General features: G+C 36.9%; 1 pseudogene; it reads right to left on the reverse strand.

Moving 5' to 3' along the window:
• LOC149553666 (polyglycine hydrolase-like) overlaps positions 1 to 24,016 on the reverse strand; it is a 68,642-nt pseudogene extending 44,626 nt beyond the window's left edge.
• Between the last annotated feature and the right edge of the window lie 392 nt (positions 24,017 to 24,408).

The following is a 24,408-nucleotide window of genomic DNA, read 5'->3' on the forward strand; positions in this document are numbered from 1 at the left end:
AAACATCCCTCAAATCTAATACTCCTCTAGGTTGCATTCTTGTAACAATCTCAAAAGGTGTTTTCCCTATACTCCTATTCATAAAATTATTATATGCAAACTTAGCTTGTGCCAATTTTACTTCCTAATTACTTGGCTTATATCCAACTAAATATCTTATCAAATTACCCAAGATTCTATTCACAACCTCTATTTTTCCATCTTTTTGTGGATGGAATGTAGAACTAAACTTCAACTCAATACCCATCTTCTTCCACAAAGTCTTCCAAAAATAACCAAAAAACTTGTTGTCTTTGTTAGAAATAATACTTCTTGATAATCCATGCAATCTCATAATCTCTTTGAAAGAAAGTTCAACAACATGCTCAACATCTGATATCTTCTTACATGGTATGAAATGAACCATCTTAGAAAATCTATCCACAACAAAAAATATAAAATCATACCCCTTCACTATTTTAGGCAATCCAAGAAGAAAATCCAAATTAATGTCACTCCAATGTTTCTTAGGAACAATAATAGGTGTATACAAACCAATATTTTGACTTACTCCTTTTGCAACTTGACAAACTCTACAACTTCTTACAAATTTTTGAACACCCTTATACATTTGTGGCTAGTAATACTTATCCTTCAACAAACTCAATGCCTTGTCAATTCAAAAATATCTAGCCAATCCACCACTATGCTTTTCTTTAATCAAATTCACTCTCATAGAACTTCTAAGGATAAACAACTAAATTCCTTTGAATAACATATCTTCTTGAATGAAATATTCATTATTCTTACTTATGTGATTTGTTAGATTTGGTGTTCTACACTCTCTCCACACCTTAGAAAAATTAGGGTCAGTATCATACAACTCTTTCATTTCATAAAAACCAAGAACTTCAACCTTCATCTCTATCAATAAAAAATTGTCTTCGATCCAATGCATCAACAATTATGTTCGTAACTCCACCCTTATGCTTGATAAAAAATGTAAAACTCTAAAAGTACTCAACCTACTTCATATGTATTTGATTTAATTTATGTTGACTTCCCAAGTATTGTAAGGCTTTATGATCACTATACAACACAAACTCCTTAGGAATCAAATAATGTCTCCACTTCTTCAAATCTTGAACAATAGTATAAAATTCTTGATCATACACAAAATACTTCCTTTTAGAATCATTCAATTTCTCACTAAAGAAAGCAACATGTTTACCTTCTTCACTCAATACAACTCCTATTGCACTACCACTTGCATCACATTCAACTTGAAATACCTTATTAAAATTAGGCAAAGACAATAGAGGAAACTCAGCAACCTTTTGTTTCAAAGTCTCAAAACTCTCATCAGCTCCATGTGTCCACTTGAATTCCTTTTAAATCTCCTCCCATTGTCTCAATTATAGCATTACAAATAGAACTGAAATTTCTTATGAATCTTCTATAAAAATTAGCCAAACAATGAAATGATCTTACCTCACCCACATTCTTAGGTGTAGGCCATTCCAAAATTTCTTTTACCTTCTCAAGATCCATGTTAAACCATCAACTAAAATCACAAATCCCAAACACACAATCTCTTCTTGCATAAAATAACACTTCTTTAGATTAATCATCAACTTATCCTCTTTCAATTTCTACAATACTTGTCTAACATGCTCAATATGTTCTTCCTTAGTCTTACAGAATATCAAACTATCATCCAAATAAACAACCACAAACTTACCCAAGAATATTTTTAGTACTTCATTCATTAATCTCATGAAAGTACTAGGTGCATTAGTCAAACCAAAAGGCATAACCAACAATTCATACAAACCATCTTTTGTCTTAAAAGAAGTCTTCCATTCATCACCTTCTCTAATTCTAATCTGATGATAGCCACTCTCCAAATTAATCTAAGTAAAATAATTTTCTCCACTCAAACAATCCATTATGTTATCCATCCTTGCAATAGGAAACTTATATTTTACTGTGATCTTGTTAATAGCTTTGGAATTAGTACACATTCTCCATTCTCCATTCTTTTAAGGTGCTAATATAATAGGTCATTCACATGGACTCAAACTTTCTCTAATCAAACCTTTCTATAAAAACTCATGGACTTATCTATTAATTTCTTCATTCTCTGTAGGTGTCAATCTATATGTTTCTTTATTTAGAAAACTAGCTCTAAGAATCAGATCCATAAAATGACTTATACTCCTCATTGGTGGTAAACCATCAGGTATATCCTTTGCAACAATATCTTTATACTCATTCAACAAGTTTTCAATTTCTATTGGTACTCACTCTCTACCAATTTCTACTATCACTCGATCATTACCAGCTTCTATCGTCACTTGGTCATTACTAGCTTCAGTTACTTGGTCATTACTACCAAAACTCGATCCTCTAGGAATTATAAAACAAACTTGGTTCCTTTTCATTTCTTTTTCAAATTATTTCCCATTGACCATGCAAATTTTCATAGTAGTACAATTAACCTCATCTGGACTTTCAATCAAAGGTAGCAATATTTTCTTTTTCCCATTTACCCAAAGAGTATATTGATTCAATCTTCCATCATGTATAGCATATCTATCATATTTCTAAGGTCTACCCAATAGAATATGACAAAAATCCATAGGCATAATATCACACAAAACTTCATCAAAGTAATGTCCAATCTTGAACTTCACAATACATCGTTCACTTACCAATATCTTATACTCATCCTTGATCCATGAAACATGATAGGGTTTAGGATGCTTCAACCTTTGCAACTACAACTTTGTAACCAACTCTTTTGATGCCAAATTTTTAGAACTTCCACTGTCAATGATTACCTTGCAAAATTTTCCAACTATCTTAGATTTGACTTTGAAAAGACTTCTCCTTAGAACAAGTTCCTCATCACTTCCCTTATTACATAAGGTTCTTCTCACCATCAAATTTTCTCTAGCCTCAAGTCCACTTGGTGAACCGTTAGTGTCTCCTTGAATCACAACATTTATGTTACCTTGTCCACTTTTAGAAGATCTACATTTAAAGGATATATGCCCTTCTTTACTACATCTTAAACAATTACCATGAAATACACCTCTAGAATGCGAATCACCACCTTTCCACTTGATCTTGTCTTTGTCATCATCCTTCCATTTAGATTTCCCTTTATCTTTTATAGAACTGTTAGATTTCCACCTTCTCCATAAGATCTACATTGGCCTTTCTAGAATCTACCACCTCTACCTTTTTGTCTTTGTTCATGCTTCTTTGTTAAGATCTCCTCGGCTTTCAAGGCATATTGGTACGCTTCTTCCACACTTTCTAGTTTCACAAAACTTATCTCATTTTGAATTCTAGATCTCAATCCATTTATGTACCTTAAAATTTTCTCAACATCATCATCCACATGTCCAGATCTAATGTCCAATTTATTGAATTCCTTAGTATACTTCTTCATAGTCAGGTCTCTTTGTCTCAAATTTTCCATCTTTCTCAACAAGCTAACTTGGTAATCAATAGGAAAGAATTTCTTCTTTACCTTGTTCACCATTTTCACCCAAGTTCTGATCTTCTTCTCTCCTCTCCTTTGTCTATCAATTTTTCATACTCAAAGAACTTCTCCATTTCAGAGATCCAATCTAACACAACATTGGTATCAAATTTTCCATCATAAGGAACAACTTCTACAATAGGCTTTGAATTTTCTCTAGACAATACCCTCAACAATCTTACCTTATTGTCATCTTCTTCAAGTTTTGGATTAGGGTTTAGCACTACTGCTTCATCATCACTCACATCATCAAGATGTGCTCCTCTCCTTTGGGTGGTCTCTATAGTATCTAATCTAGTTGCAATCTATCTCAATGTATCTAATACTGCACTATCAATATTTCCTCTACCTTGAAATATCTTTACAAATCAAGTTCCTACAAGATTGTGACCCTTTGCAAGTTGTAGGTCAAATCCTCAGATTTGTTACCCCACAACCTAATTCATGTAGGGTTCTACACAATTTGATCCCAACATTTAAAGACTCTTGTAATGGGAGTAGCTCCCATTACAAGGGTGATGATCCCAACATTTATCTACTAAATGTCTTTCCCTATAAAAAATCAAAACAATACACTCTTTCAACTAATTTCTTTGAACTTTTCATACAAGAAACATCATATTTCTCTCTTTTATCAAATCCCAGACCTTCAAATTTTGGCCTCCAAACAGATTGGATGGGCTCTTTCACATCTTACCCATATTTTCCTAATCCACTTCCTTGAAATCTCATTTGCTGCATAATCTTCAACCCAATAATATTTTTTAAAATATCCATTTTTATCATCATAACTGTAAGCATACTTTCACAACCAACTTTTTAAAATTTGGGAATCAGCCTAGTGGGAAAAGATTCTAAAATTGTTTAATTTTCTCATTGGTTTTTTTTACTGCTGATGCATTTGTAAAGTTTGATATATAAAGAAGCAGTGTTCTATGCCCCTATTAAATTTGAACTTGAATCCAAAAGTTCAATAGTTCAAATTTTAAAGATTGAAATGTAGATTCATTGGTTCAAGAGTTTAGATTCAAAGTTTAGAGTTTACGATCCACTAATATAGGTTCAAGGTTCAAAACATGCGAATAGGTTTAGAGGTGCAAATTGTAAAATTGCATAGTTCAAAGTACAAATTAGGAACTCAAGCTCACATGTTTAGACTCAAATATTCAAATGTCTGAAATTGATGCTATGTTTTGATTATATTATTGGTTTCCTAGTAGTATAATGAAGAAATAAAGTTGGCCTAGTTTAGTCATGGATTCATAGTTTGAGAAATTAAATGAGGCATTGACTGCAAGACAATGATTGTAATGTCAATGATTACTCATGGGATTAGACAAAACACAATTCAACACTTGGGAGCTACTCCTTTTTAAAGACTCTTGTAATGGGATTCAGACATTATAAAACATCCAAATGTAGGAGAGGGATGAATCATACACAAATTTTGTAATCATAAGCTTGGCATGGATACCTCAATCCTACCTATGGGTAGATTCGAGCTTTGAGTTGGGAATCCCATAAAGATAGTGACATGGAATTGAATAGGCACAATGTCCACCAATTGTTTGATAGATTTCCAATATGTTCATAATAGTTCATCTACGATATGGAGAATTTGACATGAATTCTAAGCGGTTATAGCCAGCAATCAACACTCATATAAAAAAGAATCATGCTATGATTGATGTGTTTCCATCCCACAGTCAACTAGTTTCAACATGGAATTAATTTTTGACAACAAATTACTCGATCTAATTACTATCTAGAAAGTATTCAATGATTAATGTAGAATAGAGTGAATTAGTTTCATTAATTTTGGAGCTATAGACATAGGGAGTATGTACAAAATTCTTGCCAAAATGTTGGCGATAGTGTGTTGTAGCTATATATAAATCATGGATCCAGAAGGGGAACATGTAATCAACACAACATAATGCTTGTTACCACATTTTGTTTGCCCCGCCAAATTTCAAAATTCAAATGTTACCCCGCCCAACGGTCACCTCCCCAATTAGTAATATTTTAATACCCATGGGAATATTAAATACCAAATTTTGAACCTTATAACATATGTTTTGCAGCTCGCAAGTTCTCTGCCGTCAGATCAAGGCAGATCAATAGATGGCACCATCGCGCTATGGGGAAGGTGTACGGGATTTACGATGGAGACATAGTGCCTTGACGACACGTTGCGTTGGTGGGTCCACATTTAGCGAACACGTCCCAGTGTTCAGCGGGTTGAAAAAGTTTCACGATGGATCGAAAAGTGTTCATGGCGGCAGGCGAGCATGTTCTGACGGCCGGAAGTCTCAAAAAGCGGTAAGGCACCATGTTGCCAACAGAAACCCATGAGTTTTCCGTTGGCGACATAGCGCCCAAATGAAAGATCAGATCGACGGCAAGAGCGATCAGATAGTTGGGTCCCATTTGTACCTCATTTGCACAGTCAGAAGCCTGACGCTATGGTGGCAAATCAAAGGAAGCCACGTGCAAATCAGAGGACATGTCATCAGTTAGGCGCTATGGCACTATGGGAATTTGACCTCGATTTTCTCATAGCGACATGGTGCCTATTTGACACGTGGCCACTCCATGGGGTCAAGTCTAGGATCTGCTAGGTCGGTGCTTCAAATGGCCAGCAGGGAGGTGCCAAGTGTACGTGTCAGACCACAACATTTCATGGGCCCAACAATTTTTAGAGGAAATGATGTGCAAAGTGCAATGTGGTTCTGATCGTCAGATTGAAACAGATCTACGGTGGGCGCCATCACGCTATGAGGAACTGCTCGGGAGATAACATTGGCGACATAGCGCCCTGGCACCATGTGTCCTGGTGGGGCCATATTTCCATGCAGCCAGTGCAGTAAAGAGGGATAGATCTTTCGTGGCCATCAGATCAAGACGATCGATGGCAGGCGCCATCGCGCTATGAAGAAGCTGCACGATGTATATGTTGGTGATATAGCGCCCTGATGACACATGTCTCACTGGCCTGGTCAAGATTAACGATCGGCTGGCAGTTAGTGTAACCGTCACAGTTAGCGATAACAGTTCTAGGGTGGCGCAGTTAGTTCAATGACGGGAGGTCAACCACAGAGGACTTCCCAGGTGGTAGAACGAAAAGAAGCAATTGGCTCATGTAGCCTAGTTGGCTTGTGGAACTAGGTTGACTCTCTGACCCCCTACTGATTCATGAACCTAAGGGGCGAAGGTGATCGATTTCATCTTGTGATCTGATCTTCATGATCAATCCTGACCTACCAAAACTGAATGTGAAACATAGGGAGACACTCCACCGTCTTAGTCGATCCATCTACCTGGTTAGAGCCCAGTTATGGCGCCATTCTATCTTCTCCAGGCTCTTTCTCAAAGGAATATCAGATTTTGGTACTCGAGACCACTAGGTCTTTGATTGGATTTTCAGGGTGAGAAGTTATTGCCAGTAGTTGAGAAGTAAATGTAATGCAAAAAATCTTTAGTTATGCCTGAGCTATAAAGGCAATTTTGTGATCTTTTTTGAGGGGATTCCTTTTCTGATTTCTCTGCTATTGCTCCCAGGTATGCAGTGTAAAATTCCCTTTGTCTCTGAGCTGTATAACATTCTGTATCATCTCCTTCAGCCATAAATGTGTATGTGCATCCATCTTGCCTCTCATTGGTGTATTGTTGAGATCTATGGCTTGCATACTGTGTCTATTTTTGGCCTATTGGATAATATATAAGTGAATCCTTTTCCTTTTGTTATTCAGTTGGTTCCCTGATCTATATGTGGTTATTGATTGACATAAGTCTGGGTGTGTATGTCTTTTGGATGTTATCTTGGTTTTGTAGTGCATATATGGGTAGAAAAGAAGTCTGAACACTCTATTTTGGTGCATCAGCTCCTTAGATTAGACTAGGTAGATTTGCTTTCATGCTCTCTTTCTCCCTTTTCCTCTCCAAGAGTAGTTAGGTGCACCCTGATAGTAAGAGGAAGCCGGCCTTCTCCAGAGACTCAACCTCGCAGTTCAAGTCCCATAGCTTGGAGGTTGTTTCCATGTTTCAGTAGGTTGTCCTTGCGCATAGGCTTTGGACAAGGGTGCAAACCTAAGTGACAACAGTTTTTGGCACGCCCGGTGGGACTATTTTCAAACAAAATTTAAAGTCTACAGGTGTCAAAGAAGAAAGAGTTTCAGAGATTAATGTTGAAGAGGTAGTGTTGGCTTCAATATTCAAGCCTTCAAGAGGCTAATTCTTCAAGGTACTTGGCGACTTTGAACATCACCAAATCTGGTTCTAGGCCAAAGTTGCAGAAATTCATACCCAAAGCTGAAACAAGGGCATCTTCTAGAGGTAAATTTCAATATCAAGAGCTTTCTCTTTCAAATCCTAGAAGAAGGAGGACTAGAACTTCATTATCACCAGTTAGGGGTGTAATAACAGTTAATATACCTGTAAGATCTATCTCTACTCCTCCTGTTGCTCAAACTCAGCCTAGATTGCCATCAACACTCATCAATAGAACACTTGTTTACATGGCACAGCCAAGAGTTCATGATTTTTCCACCTTTAATGGTGGAAGTCCTCTGTTGTTAGCCCAAAAACATGATATACCAGTATCTGCACTAAAAAGTATACCCAATTTTACTAGTGAAACTTCCATCTCCCCTTTAGAGCATATCCAAGAGGTAGCAAATGTCTATAATATTCATGGTATTACAGAGGATGATGTTGTTGTCAGACTTCTAGCCTCATCTTTAAAAGGAAAAGCATTACAGTGGTATAGAGGCTTAGCTCATGGTTCTATAACTAATTGGGATGGACTAGGAGCAGGATTATGCAAACATTTTGAGGATAAGAGTGACCATTTGTCACTTTTAGAGCAGTTGACTATAATAAAAAGAGCCCCCCATGAATGTATGACTGATTTTAATTATAGATTTCAAAAGACATGGGATAGGATACCCACTATAGTGAAACCTACCCCTGGTAATGCCTTCTTGCATTACCTTAGAGCTTTTAACAGTGATATTGCCACTACAATCCAAACTATGGGAGGAGATACCTTGCTTAATGCTTATGAGATAGCCATAAAAGCTGAGAACATCCTAATACAAGGAGGAAAATTGGCTCCAAGGCCCCCTATGCCTTTCTTTCCTGATGTTCCCAACCACCAACTAGCAATGACCCCTCTTCCTACAACTTCTCCATCACAAGCCCTTCCTCCAGTTCCTCAAGCTTCCACATCCTCAAATGGGATAGATGAACTCAAAGAGATGCTCCAAGGTCTAGTGCTGAATACAGATAAAAGAGAGAAGACCCTAGATAAAAAATTGCAAGAGCAAGGGAGGGAGTTGAAGGACCAAGGAAAAAGATTAGAGGATAGTCTCTCTATGATACAAAAAATGAGTAACAAAGTGGTGGCCTTAGAAAGACAACAAGCTCAAGGTGGCAAGCCTCCCCAATTGCAATATCAAGCTCCAAATGGTGGTAGGTCTCCTAATCAGTGGAATAGCTCTTTTGATTAGGGTAGGCAAAATAGTCATGCTTCTGCTTCAAGCTCAAATCATAACAGAGCTATAGTCCCTCAAAATAACTTGGCCCAAGATCAAGATTTATGTCCTTCCTCCAACTATTCTTATACCTATTGCATGTGCCAGAAGGCAGAATCTTATTTAGCCCTAACTGCCCAAGAACCTGCAGCAAAGCAATTGTACAAGGAGGATCATTCTAAGGAGGCCTCATATATTCAAGGACATGATGATTTCTCTTTCATGAATCATCAGATTGGGGAGCATTGTAATGTAAACCAGGATTCTGTTGCTCATAACACAAGAAGTAAGAAGAGAGCTATGGAACATACTGCCCCTCCTTCTCCTAAGAAGGCCTCAACTTCAAGTGTTTCACCTCATGCACGTATAGCAAATGAACAAAAAAGTACTTCACAACAGTAAAAGCAAGATTCTAGAAAGAAGGATGCAGGTGATCCTTATGTTGCTCCATCTCAACCTCTTATAAGTGCAGCTCCCAAAGTTTCTACCAAAATTCCTAATACACCATTCAGTGTGATAGAGAAAATGAAGAAGACCAATGTGAATATTTCTATGTGGGATGTTGTTGTTATCATACCAATGCAGAAGAGGATGTTGCAGCAAGAATTAGAGAAGATTGAACCCAAGGATCAGCCATCTATCATGGAGAGTGCCACAAGTGTATTGCAACCAACAGGGGATGTGGAGACAAATAAAAAGGTTAGACCTCCTCCATTCTATGTTTCTCTGATTATAGGGGGCAAATTAGTCCACAATTGCATGATAGATTTAGGGGCTAGTAGCTCAGTAATGCCTAGGTGTGTTGCTGATGCTTTAGGAATGAAATATGAGCCCATTGTTAGGGATGTGTTACAATTAGATGGTAGTACTATCAAAACTGTAGGTATCCTTAGGAATGTGGAAATGGCCCTACATGCATGGCCTGGTTGCACTATGGTTCAAGACATATCTATTGCTGAAGTCAAGCCTTATTTCATCATCTGTCTTTGAAGAGACTTCACTGCTCAAATTGGTGGATTCATATCTGCTGATTGGTCATATATGTCATTTAAGACCTAATATGGAGCCAATGCCTCAATCAGAGCAGAACCTCAAGCCCTTCATCATAGTGAATCCTACACCCCCAATCCCATCAACATGAATTGCCCTATTCTAGAGATGGATGAAAATGACATAGTAAATGAGCCTGCTACTTGTATAGCAGAGATTCCTGATTTCTTCTTGGACGAGTGGGCAAATGCATATCAGTTTGAGCCTATGTTAAAGACTCTTGAGATAGGCCTTAGTACATATTGCATAATAGAGAAAGATGCTCAAATTCCTAACCTTGTTAGGACTAATGATGATATGAATGGAACATGGAGTATGTACTTTGATGGCTCGAGGAATAGAAATGGATCAGGGGCTGGTGTTATGCTGATCTCTCCTGCACAAATAAGATACTACTTCTCCTTTAGACTCCAATTTAGTTGCACCAATAATGTGGCCGAGTATGAATCTTTGATTCAAGGTCTCTTAGTTTCCCAAAAGAGAGGAATTCAAGCCTTGAGAGTATATGGGGATAGTGAGTTGGTAGTTAACCAAGTGACAAACCAAAATATCACCAAAAATGGCTTGCTCAAGTCTTACAAACACAGAGTCTGGGATTTTCTTGAGGGCTTCAATGCATTTAATATTCAGAGCATCCCTGGGAAAGAAAATAAACATGCTGATAGACTTGCAATAGTGGGTGCAGCTTATGATGTACCAAGGAATCTTGAGGAAAAGAAGAAGCAACAAATAAGGGTGGTAGTGAGGCCTACCATCCCTGACAACAACACTCATTGGCAGGTGTTTGATTCCAATGAGAAAATTGTGAGTTTCTTGCAGAATGAGGCAGAATTCTCAGATAGAAATCAGTCAAGACTACAAGATCACTATGGTGATTAGATCATTCATCTCAATTATAACAAGTTTCCCAAGGGTCTCATAACCTTGGAGAGTGTCTTTAATCCTGATGATCAAACAAGAGGCAAAGGAATGAATCTAGCTGCAGAGAAGGATGATTATGCCCCAGTTACAATTGCTGATGGAAAATCTCTAAATATGGGGAAGGTATGTTCTGAAACTGAGCAAGAAAACTTCATTCAATTATGTCAAGAATTTAATGATGTATTTATGATGACTTAAAAGGGTTTGACCCTAGTTTGTTTCAGCATACCATAGATTTAATTGATAAGGCCAAACTAGTAAGGCAAAAACAGAGACCAGTAAATCCTAAGACTGAGCCCCCAATGAGAAAAGAACTATCCAAGTTGATAGAGGCTAATATAATATTTCCTATCAAACACTCATCATGGGTAGCTAACATTTTCCCTGTAAGGAAGAAGAATGGATAAATCAGACTGTGTGTGGACTTTAGAGACCTTAATCAGGCTTCTCTTAAAGATCACCATCCTCTCCCTTCCATGGAGCATATTTTGTCCAAGGTCAGTGGTTCAAGGAGATTCTCTTTTCTTGATGGATTCTCTGGTTATAACCAAGTGTTAGTTAAGGAATCTGACAGATAGAAGACTGCATTTACTACTAAGTGGGGCACCTATGCTTATTGCAAGATGCCATTTGGGCTAACAAATGCAGGTGCCACATTTTAGAAGGCAATGGAGATGGCCTTCAAAAAATTAATTGACAAGTTTGTCTTAGTACACCTTGATGATATAACTGTATATTCAAAGAATGTAGAAGATCATTTTGATCATCTAAGACAGGTATTTCTAAGATGTAGAGAGTTTGGGGTTTCCCTCAACCCAGCCAAGTGTGTCTTTGCTACAAGCCAAGGAAAATTATTGGGACACATTGTATCTGAGGATGGGCTGACCATTGATCCAGAAAGAACAAAGGCAATACTTGCCCTTCCTCTTCCTAAACACAAGAAGGGGCTGCAAAGATTCATTGGTAGAATAAATTTTGTGATAAGGTTTATTCCTAATCTTGCTACCATGGTGAAACCTCTTACAGCTATGCTTAAGAAAGGTATGGTCTTCTCATGGACCAAGGAAGGGAAGGAGAGTTTTGAAGAGATCAAGGCAGCCATAGCCTTAGCCCCTACTCTCATGAACCCAAATTTTGAAAAAGATTTCATCCTCTACACTTTAGGTGGTGAGTCAAGTATCTCTACTGTCTTGACTCAAACAAATGACAAGGATGAGGAGCAGCCCATAGCTTTCTTTAGTGAAGGGCTCAAGGAATATGAGGATAAGTACAGCTTTGTTGAGAAGTAGGCCCTTGCGGTCATCAAAGCCTTGAAGAAATTCAAACACCTCCTATCCCACAATAAGATCCATTTGTTGGTGCCCCATGCCAGTGTAAAAGACTTCCTGTTAAGCAAGGATATTAGTGAAAAGAGAGCTGGATGGATCACTAGGGTAATGGAATATGATGTCGATATTCAGATTACCAAGCTGGTAAGGCGAAGAGGATTGTGCAAAGAAATGTTATTAGGCCAGGATTCAGATGAAGAGGCTGCTATGGTAATAACAGAGCAGCAGGGGGAAAGAAGTGCTAATGGTCCAAGGAGCTGGATAAGTGATATGAAGAGCTTCTTATCAGGGAATGGATACCCTCAGGGATTGGACAGAACCAAAAGGAGATAATATAGACTGTTGTCCATCCCCTATGTTGTAATTGATGGTATCCTATTCAGGAAGGATTTTAATGGGACCCTGTTGAGATGCATTGAAAAGGATCAGGCTAAAAGGATGATTAAGGAACTTCATGATGGCCCTGATGGTGGCCATTTCTCTGCAAGAACAACTACCATGAAGATCATGAGGGCTGGTTATTATTGTCCATCTCTGTTCAATGATTGTTATAGATATGTGAGAAAATGTGAGAAGTGTGCTTTCTTTTCAGGAAAACAGAGGCTTGCAGCTCTCCACCTTCGTCCTATTCAGGTGGATCAGCCCTTTACCCAGTGGAGGTTGGATTTTATAGGCCCCATTAATCCTCCATCTAGTGCAGGTCATCAATGGATTTTGGCTGCTACTGATTATTTCACTAGATGGACAGAGGCAGTTGCCTTGAAGGATGCCACAGAACCATCAGTTGTTGAATTCCTTGATGGAATTGTATCTAGGTTTGGTGCTCCTTCTACTATCATTTCGGACAATGCTAGGTCTTTTGTTGGGACCCAAATTTGTGCATGGGTAATGAATCACAATATCTACCTGAGCACATCATAAAATTACTATCCCCAGGGCAATAGTTTGGCTGAGTCTTCCAACAAGAATCTAATCAGAATCATGAAGAGGACAATAGAAGACAATTAGAGGGTCTGGCATAAGAAATTAAGGACTACTCTATGGGCTGATAGGATAACACCCAAGAGATCTATTGGGAATTCACCTTTTGTGCTAGTATATGGTAGGGAGGCTAGACTCCCAATTTCATTGGAATTCCCATCCTTGGAGTTGGCTCATCAGCTGGAACTGATTGAAGATAATGCCATGTCAGTAAGAATGGCCGAGTTGATTGAACTAGAAGAAAAGAGAAATAAGGCTATGCAAACCCTAGAGATACATCAGCAGCAAATGAAAAGGAGTTTTGATAAGAAAACTAGGGTTAGGACCTTCAGAGAAGGAGATTTAGTTCTAAAGTGGGATTCTAATAGAGCAAAACTAGGAAGACATTCCAAGTTTGACCCACTATGGAGTGGCCCCTATCTGATTGCCAGTTGCAAACAGGCTAATGCATTTCAGTTGAGCAGGCCAAATGGAGAGATTTTGCCCATTCCAGTCAATGGGATCTATCTGAAGCCCTGTTTCTAAAAATTTATGGATCCATGTACATAAGTAGTTTAGTTTCTTTTCTGTTATTTCCTGCTTTTCAAGAAGTGCATGGACACAGCCGTCTCCCTGTGAGGTAGCAGTTTTTAAGGTGTCTCAGGTTGCAGAGGAAGTTTTGTTTTTTGTTTCCAGTTGTAGTTGTAGAGCTAGGGTTTTCAATGTTTTGTTCTCCTCACAAACAAGTTAGGGTTTTTCAGTTCTTAGGTTCATATTTTTTGACTCCATAGCCCAATGGATTTTTCACAAGCACTGATCTAATGCATAGCAGGCTTGCATCCCCTGTGAGTCGCCAGAATGTTACCACATTTTGTTTGCCTCGCCAAATTTCAAAATTCAAATGTTACCCCGCCCAATGGTCACCTCCCCAATTAGTAATATTTTAATACCCATGAGAATATTAAATACCAAGTCCTGAACCTTATAACATATGTTTTGTGGCCCGCAAGTTCTCTGCTATCGGATCAAGGCAAATCAACAAATGGCACCATCGTGCTATGGGGAAGCTCTGCAAGATTTATGATGGCGACATAGCGCCTTGACAACACATTGCGTTGGTGGGTCCACATTCAGCGAACACGTCCCAATGTTCGACGGGTCAGAAAAGTTTCACGATGGACCGAAAAGTGTTCACGGTGGTGGGCGAGCATGTTCTAACGGCCGAAAGTCTCAAAAAGTGGTAAGGCGCCATGTCGCCAACAAAAAACCCACGATTTTTCCATTGGTGACATAGTGCCCAAACGAAAGATCAGATCGACGATAGGAGCGATCAGACAGTTGGGTCCTATTTGTACCTCATCTGCATAGTCAAAAGCTCGGCGCCATGGTGGCGAATCAAAGGAAGCCACGTGCAAATCAAAGGACATCTCATCAGTTGGGTGCTATGGCACTATGGGAATTTGACCTCAATTTTCTCATAGTGACATGGTGCCTAGTTGACACATGGCCACTCCGTGGGGTCAAGCCTCAGAACTTCCAGGTCGGTGCTTCAAATGGCCAGCATGGAGGTGCCAAGTGTACATGTCAGAGCATAGTGTTTCACAGGCCCAATGGTTTTAAGAGGAAATGATGTGCAGAGTGTGACGTAGTTCTGATCGTCAGATTGAAACAGATCTACGGTGGGTGCCATTGCGCTATGAGGAACTGCTCGGGAGATAACATTGGCGACATAGTGCCCTAGCACCACGTGTCCTGGTGGGGCCATATTTCCATGCAGCCAGCGCAGTAAAGAGGGATAGATCTTTTGTGGCCGTCAGATCAAGATGATCGATGGTAGGCGCCATCGCACTATGAAGAAGCTACATGATGTATACGTTGGTGACATAGCGCCCTGATGACACATGTCTCACTGGCCCAGTCAGGATTGACGGTCGGTTGGCAGTTAGTGTAACCGTCATAGTTAGAGATAACAGTTCTAGGGTGGTGCGGTTAGTTCAATGATGGGAGGTCAACCACAGAGGACTTTCCAGGTGGCAGAATGAAAAGAAGTGATTGGCCCACGTGGCCCAGTTGGCTTGTGAAACTAGGTTGACTCTCTGACCCCCTGCTGATTCATGAACGTAAGGGGCAAAGGTGATCGATTTTATCTTGTGATCTGATCTTCATGATTGATCCTGACCTACCAGAAATGAATGTGAAACATAGGGAGACACTCCACCATCTCAGTCGATCCATCTACCTAGTCAGAGTGCAGTTATGGCGCCATTCTGTCTTCTCCAGGCTCTTTCTCAGAGGAATATTAGATTTTGGTACTTGAGACCACCAGGTCTTTGATTGGATTTTTAGGGTGAGAAGTTATTGCCAGTAGTTGAGAAGTAAATGTAATGCAAAAAATATTCAGTTATGCCTGAGCTATAAAGGCAATTTTGTGATCTTTTCTGAGGGGATTCCTTTTCTGATTTCTCTTCTATTGCAAATTCCCTTTGTCTCTGAGCTGTATAACATTCTGTATCATCTCCTTCAGCCATCAATGCGTATGTGCATCCATCTTGCCTCTCATTGGTGTATTGTTGAGATCTGTGGCTTGCATACTGTGTCTATTTTTGGCCTATTGGATAATATATAAGTGAATCATTTTCCTTGTGTTATTCAGTTGGTTCTCTGATCTGTATGTGGTTATTGATTGACATAAGTCTGGGTGTGTATGTCTTTTGGATGTTATCTTGGTTTTGTAGTGCATATATGGGCAGAAAAGAAGTCTGAACACTCTATTTTGGTGCATTAGCTCCTTAGATTAGACTAGGTAGATTTTCTTTCATGCTCTCTCTCTCCCTTTTCCTCTCCAAGAGTAGTTAGGTGCACCCTGATAGTAAGAGGAAGCCGGCCTTCTCCGGAGACTCAACCTCGCAGTTCAAGTCCCACAGCTTGGAGGTTGTTTCCATGTTTCACTAGGTTGTCCTCGTGCATAGGCCTTGGACAAGGGTGCAAACCTAAGTGACAACAATGCTATTGACATCTGATCCATGGTCTAAAGGATGATGCCTTTGATTCTCACTAAGATGAACCGTCCGATGGTGTATATATCACAAACATCTTTGAAATAGAGTCTTCTTGAAGCACCATAGTATTCAATACTTGAACCCTAAGATCATCAGCCTTCTTGGTGATTCACCATAATCGATGGTATGGAGATTGTGTGTGAACTATTTGACCAAATGCTGATTGAGGATTGAAATAGTGAACAAAGACTCGAAGGTGTAGATCACTGCAAAATATTTCAAGCCAAGGAGTGTGGTCAAATAGAAAGTCTTGGCATAGATGAAATATGAAAGGGGTAATAGTTAGGTTCCACTTTCTCTATTTCCCCATTAGATGACATCAAATTAACATTAAGGCACATGTTGATCTTGGAAGAGACCATGAGATGTTTGAATATTCTAGGTGTGTTTAGGGTATAAAGAGATGTTTTACATTTGGAAAAATGTTGATATAATTATATAAATGATTTGTTAGCATATGGAATAGTAGTTTCATGACACCATCAACCTGTGAACTGTTATTGAGCTTCCATAGTAGGAATATCCCTAGTGGGATTATAGTGTGAATGTAAATGTGCATTCCACAATCCAAAAGGTGGTGCTCGAGCCAATACTGGAACTATGAAATCAATGCCTATAATGTAACCAAGTCAGAGCTACAGAGAGTCAATCCTTTGGCATATATATTCAAAGCCCCTGACTCATAATATATATCAATCAATGGTCTTCCTATATAATCATGATGAAGCTTGTGTATTATTAGTGGAATATCTCTCTCTTTCCCACTTTGGGGAAAACGTGAACGTGATTTGGCAATATGGCTAGTTAAATGTCTGAAGTATTGTCATTTATGGCAACATGTATTTAGTATTTTATTTATGCAATCATAGTTAGAAAATTGTCTAAGTGTTAGATAGATTGCAAAAATACAAAGATAGATATGACATGTACAAGTGACTAAGTTTGAGTTAGCACATGTGTAGTTAAGGATCAATAGATGACAATGTGATGATGTGTATGTCAGTTCATAGACCTGTATGGATGGTGCAACACAACTTACAGTCAAAATACTAGTTTAGGTATTTAACTAAACACGATAGAGCATATCAAAGAATTAGATTGTATGACTTAAGGAATTATTTTGTTGATAAAATAATTACTAAGTCATGATAGGCCAACATCCTAGATGTTTATCCAAAGTCATTTTTATATTTTCTCAAGCATGTAAAAGCATTAAGGCCAATTGAGCAGAGGTTTATTAGTTTGCAAGATACAAGTAAAGATTTTATATTGCACAGATAAAGTGTGATGTAGATGTTATGTGAATGATTGAGAAGAAATCTTAAATGATATGTGAGCCTTATGTGATGCAAAATATGATGTATGATTAGAGCAAGAGTGAGATACAATATTAAGACAATATTGTTTGAATAAGTTTATCCTTTTGAAAAACTTAATTGTATATTGCATGTTAGGGAAGTGGGTTCTTCTTGCATACATTGTATTTGATCCACCCACTCTTATCATGGTTGAAGCAACTCCTAACAAGGTCGAGGCTTTTAATAGGGCCTAGTCCTCTAAGAAGGATTCAAGACATTATATGTATTTCAAAAACTTCTAACATGGTCAATATCCTTAACAATATTTTTTTGTTTAGTGGATCATCTTGTGGGTATCATCCCCATCAGGGTTTTCCCTTGGCTAGGTTTTCCCTAGTTAACAAATAATGGTGTAATGAGTTCTCTTTGGGCATGGTTATATTTAGTGTTCAACATTGTTGGTTTACTTTCATATGCAAGTTATAAAGTAATTAACAATATTTAGATGTGGTAAAAAGTTTTTAGAATACTGATTCACCCCCCCCTCCCCCCTCTCAGTATTATCTATTTCTAGCATGGGATGCTTCAAAATGCGAACAAATTAGTGAGGTCAAAACTAATTGATTAAGTACAATCAACTATGAAAATTCATGCACTATAAGGCTAGCCCAAGAGTCACATGTCTTAGAAAGTCATAATTAATGGTTGTCATTTCCTCATCAATCATTGTTTCTAGGATGTAAAGGCATCATCAAAGAAGAGAGATATAAATACTTAGGTGATTACAATATCTATATAGGTTTCAGTGAAGTTTTGTTGGTGGTAGTCATATTGTGATAAGATATCATTGTTACACCAAGTAGACGTGATAGCAATCTCAGATGCAATGTTGTGATAGAGGAGCTAAATTAATATAAATTCACTAGTATATGATAAAAAAAAAGATTCTTTTTACTATACAAATAGAGACACCACTAGATGAAGGTAAAAATAGGCATTTTGTCAATGTTGAGGCAATATGTTGTACAATCATCTATGAGTTTGACATGACATGAAGGGAATGGCTTAAACATGACACACTAAGTTTAATTCCTAGATTAAAAGTGTTAAATAGTCAAATTTGAATTTTTTTTTTCTCAAGTTTAATTCTTCCCTTAGTGTTTGATGTTTAAGGGTGGCCAACATGAAGCACTGTTGAAGGTGTTGCCAAAAAACTTCTAATAGATTGAATCAAAGAATCATTTGATAAGGCTTGTGAAAGATAGTGAAGAGGCTATATATAAAGGTTTCTATTTAAAACTTTATAGAATATCAAGAACCGGTTCTATTGATAACTAAATTGTTACAAGGAGAGCTAGGTATTTAATAGGGAACTTGATAACAATGAGGGGTTCTTCTTTCGGGGCAAGACGTGAGGCTGCTAGAAGAGGGAATACATCTTTATGATACTTTTAATAAGGGAAGATATGGAATTTTATATGATGTTTTCTACATTCTTGATTATAGGGACATGATATAGAATGGTCTTGTGATCATTTTGTTATACTTAGAAATAAGGCTAAATATTTTTCATAGGTCATGTGGTCTATAAATTTGTTTTCCTGATTAAGATTAATCATATGGTTCTCTTTTCCATGCTTCTTAATATCTTCCTCCTTGTTGTATCAAGCATGTGTCGTATGTAATCTTGTGGTTTGCATACTCACCTCTTGCAGAATGATATGTCAAACTTCTTTCATCTCCTCTACTATGTAAAGTATTAAATAGAAAATCTTATAATCACATTGATTTAATGCTTATGAATGAATGATAGAAAACCTTTTCATCCTTCACATTAAAGATATGTCCTATCATTTAATTCATTGCAAATATTTCTATAAGGGAGTTCTGCCTTACAATTTAGAGGAGAGTTACCAATCAATGGTAACACATCCTACTTTTGATGTGTTTGTTCTTCCATTTGGGCATCTCTGAGTCATATTCTATATTTATTTTCAAAGGAAAAATATGTTCACCAATAATAACAATTTCCAACTATACCTTCAATAATGTTTTCTTCCCTTCATGTTTATCCTCTTTACCTGAAGAAACTTTGACTATATTATTTGTATTAAGTGGACAAAAATCACTCATATCACATGCAACATTAGATAATAAATGGCTTTGAGTATATAGTTTAGTGTAACTCAATTATGGGAGACTCCCTATTAATAAATCCTATAGATCTCAAGGAGATGGAATTATATATATCAAAGACTAGACTACAATTGGGAGAATTAGAAGTTTTCCAAATTATTGGAATAGGACCAAAATTTGAATTTAAGATGAAATCGTTAAAAATTTTAAAGAATACAACAAAAAACTAGGAGAGGTTGTAGATAATGTACCTAAGGAACTATATGATACTTTATTAGTAAGATAAAACTCGACACATCATAGAGATTAGGAACTAAGAAAATATATCTTAAAAGATTTACTATCAAAGCTATCTGAGAATTATATTGAAATTTGTCTAGAAAGACACAAACGAGCATCCAAAATGATGACATTAGCTATTATGGTTTTATATGACAAGGAGAACATAATACAAAAAAATCCTAAGAATTTATGGAACAAAGTATTACAAGAAGAGTAAAATCAAGCCTACTCAGAGGCAAAAGTGATCCATTTTGATGATACCTTCATAGTATATCAACCAAATTCCAATACACCCACTAGTTTCAATAAGCCATCAAATAGAGAGCACGTAATTGTTGAAGAAGTTATTGATAATCAAAAGAATCTACTACAGAGACAAAGCTCAAGAAGATTTAATTCTTGAGACCATTCTAATAAAGAATATTTTTGTATAGAAATGGTTAAATTTTATCTTGATGAAATTTATGAATAAAGTTTGGAGAATAATTCATTTGAGAAGCAACCCAAATGTTGAAGGAAAGATTATGCAGAGATTGTATGCCAAAATAAAATATGTGAAGAGTGAACTGCACTGGTTCTTTAATTCTTTGAAGGGAATTTTAACTAAGGGAATAACCATGTATACTTGTCTATGTAAATTTTCAATATATTTATTGTTTATGTAGATACAAGGATTATTGGTGTACATAGTGAATTAACAAGTCACATCAAAAGCTTAGCACCTTCTAGATCAAATTTTGTGGAGCATTCACTGAAATGCATGATTTCATGTCAAGAGAACAAGAACACATAGCTAGACAACACTCATTATTTTAGAAGTTGTAGAACAAGAAGGTTTAATTACATTGCATATGGATATCATTAGGTGTAATCTTGTTGAAGATGAATGAGTTGGATGGTTACCATAATCATGTCAAGTTGACAACCTTGAGGAACTAGCCTACAATGACATATCATTAGTCTTAAATCTTTAAAAGATAACTAGGATATGGTTTTGTTAAATATATAGGTAATCGATATACTGATAACATAGATAAGTTGTATATAATTTCAATTTTCACATCTCTCTCTCTCTCTCTCTCTCTCTCTCTCTCTCTCTCTATATATATATATATATATATATATATATATATATATATATATATATATAATTTTATATTGTAATTGACATTGACTACCATAAAAAGAGGGAAGAGATGAATTTAATTGAATAAAGAAAGGGGTACATGAATTTATATTTGTAATGAATAAATTGTTTGGAAACAATGAACATAAAAGAACTAGGTTTTGGAATCATGGGATGATTTTTTTTTGAATGATTTTGTTTTTCCATCAATGCTAAAGTGGGAGATTGTTGGCATATGATGTAGATTACTACATAGTTTTTTCATTGCTATAAAAGAAATAGGGAACACACACATAACCTATAAAGAAAAGCACTATTGGTATATATGGTATACTATTAGATAGAAGAAAGGGTTATCCGAATGAGATCATAGCTATCAGTATAATGTGAAGTTATCAAAAAGAAGGAAATATTATCATAATATAAGGAAGTTAGATATCAGATAAAGGAAGGTTCACATAACAATAGATAATAGGGAAATACAACTTATGGTGAATTTTAGAAGGATGAACTCTAGAATCGAATGATGAGATTTCACAAAGAGATCAACATAATTAAGGAGAAAATTTATATAAGAATTAACTACATATTGAACATATACACACATATAGAGAAAAAGTGGAGAGAGAGAGAGAGAGAGAGAGAGAGAGAGAGAGAGAGAGAGAGAGAGAGAGAGAGAGAGAGAGAGAGAGAGAATTGAGAAGTACTAGAATTGAAAGGATCTACCAAGCTTGGAAGGAAGCATAACAACATCAATCATCTTGTATGGAATCCTAACCAATTTTGTACAAGTTATTTTAAATCCTTTAACAAGGTAGTCTCTCACATGACTGTTAAGTTGATGTATGAACTTTTCTAGTTAACAGGGTAAATGCCTCATAGGAAGGATAAAAACTCCTTATAGATATGTCTTAATAGGCCTATAATAAAACTCATATTCTGTTAGTCACTCCTTAATGGGTGAATCACTCAGAAGGTGACAATACTGTAAGCCCTAATAGGAAATCTTTTTCTACAATAGTGAAGAAGTTGTGGGTATAATCCCTAACATAGTTTTTTTCCTTTGGCAAAGGGTTTCTATGTAACCAAAAATTCATGTGTTATGGTTGGGAATTTATTTGTGTATTACTATTATTTAGTTTATTCTTTTAAGTTCCAATATATCGATAATATTGGAATTACTATTAGTGAACAATACAAGAAGTGTTATAAGATAAAAGTAAGATTTTTCAAAACTAATAAGTACCTATTCACCCCCTGCCCACCCTCTCAGTGCTTAACCTTTCCAATCAACATGGATAAGTTGCAATAAGTTGTCTTTCTATACCACTAGTGCTAAAATCAATAAAATCTTCAACAATAAATTCTCTTGCTCTATTAGGTTTTAGGATTTTGAGCAAATCACCACTTTTCATTTCTTCAAAGACATTTATGTTTTAGAGCCATGTAATCTTTTTAAGGATTTCTCTTGATAATACAAACCCATAGTGTGATGTGAATAATTGTCAATAAATATCAATTCTACTTCAGATTTGACCCTTAATGACTGTTCAATTGAAAGTTATATTAATGTTATGTTTTAAAGGCACAACTTGGACAAACTTTTTTTTCATTGATGGAAGTCCTCTCACAATTGTTTTCTTTGAGGCCAACATAGTCCCTTCAAATTTAAATGACCATAATATTGGTGTCATAATCACACAAAAAAATAATTTTCTTAAGGAAAACTAATCTGAAAATATACCTTGATTGAGTAGGTAAGGAATTGAAGTCATACTTCAATGCGACATTTTGTTATCTAAGTGCACCAAGTTGAGCTTACAAGGAGTGTTGTGGACATAAACTTTGGTAAAACAAATGAGAAGAATGACAAATATCTAGAAAAGACTAGACATAAGGGAAAAAGATTGCTTGTGTTACAATTAACGAAAATTTAAAGCATAACAAATTTTAGCAAGCTTTATAATGTTTTTCTATTTTTATACTTATCATATGCGATTGGAAGCCCTTATTTCATTGCAGAGGCCTTCTCAATGACCCTTCCAAGAACGGCGTAATCCAAATTGGAGTAGTACATGGCAGACCCAGGATCGAAATCTAATGCTACACCTTTCATGTAACGAATAGCATCGTGCACAGTTGGAGGAGCAGCTGGCCAAAAGAGTGTGATGCATATAGAGCCCCTCGAAGCATGAAAACATTGTGCTCTGCTAAGCTTTCATTCCACCCTCCACAGTGCTGTAGCAGATGTTGTATTGTGATGTTCATCAATCGCTGATCGACTGCAGCACCTCTTGGAGGTGAGAGATTGTCCAGAAAAAGAAAGGGTTTTTCCTCCAGACTCAGCCGCCCTTCCTGTATTAATAAAAAACCTCAAACCATTAATCAATGTACAGTGTAATTTGAGTATAAATTATAAGTAAGTTGCAACTCATGTTAATTAATATACTACTCAATTGATGTTAGAGTGACCTGAATGAGTTTGAGAATGGTGGCCCCTGTGATGACTTTGGAGATGCTGTTGAATCTCATGATGTGGCGGGTAGTGAGTAACACTCCATTTTGAAGATTGGCGGCTCCAAAAGCTTTGAAATATTTGAGACGACCATATTTGGCAATGGCCAACTGAGCTCCTGGAACGTTACCGTAGGCCAAGAGCTTTTCCATCAACTGATCGAACTTTTGTATTTCAGTTGAGGATGATAACGTTGCCTTCCACGCAAGGATCACAAGAAATAGTAACATGTACCTTTTGAACGGGCTTGGCATTGATGAAATGTACCATGCCATCTTCTTAACTGCTGATTTTGCTTGGGATTGTTTAATTAGCCCCCTCAGAGATCAAGGTATTTTGTAATGAAGTGCTTCACTTGGTCAATCCACTATTTGGAGTGTGGACAGAGCAAACTCAGTACTCCTCATAGATTAGCTTGAAATAAAACACACAATGTTTTCAAAGATTGACCATCCGCCGTCAAAGCTTTGGCGCTTATCACATCTATGTTTGTTTATTTTGATACTAACATTATATTATGTTGTTAAGCTTCAGGGTTTCAACGGCACGGGTATGACCGTTCGGCACAGATTTGATGTTTTGCTCTTTATTCTATTCTTTCTTCTGGAATCTCGTGTAATGTAACCTTTATTTTGACTGATTGGAAGTTAAAAGTATTTCTTTAAAG

The sequence above is a fragment of the Cupressus sempervirens genome, chromosome 6 (genome assembly GCF_028749045.1).
Source record: "Cupressus sempervirens isolate cs-2001-9-10 chromosome 6, ASM2874904v1, whole genome shotgun sequence".
NCBI lineage: Eukaryota > Viridiplantae > Streptophyta > Pinopsida > Cupressales > Cupressaceae > Cupressus > Cupressus sempervirens.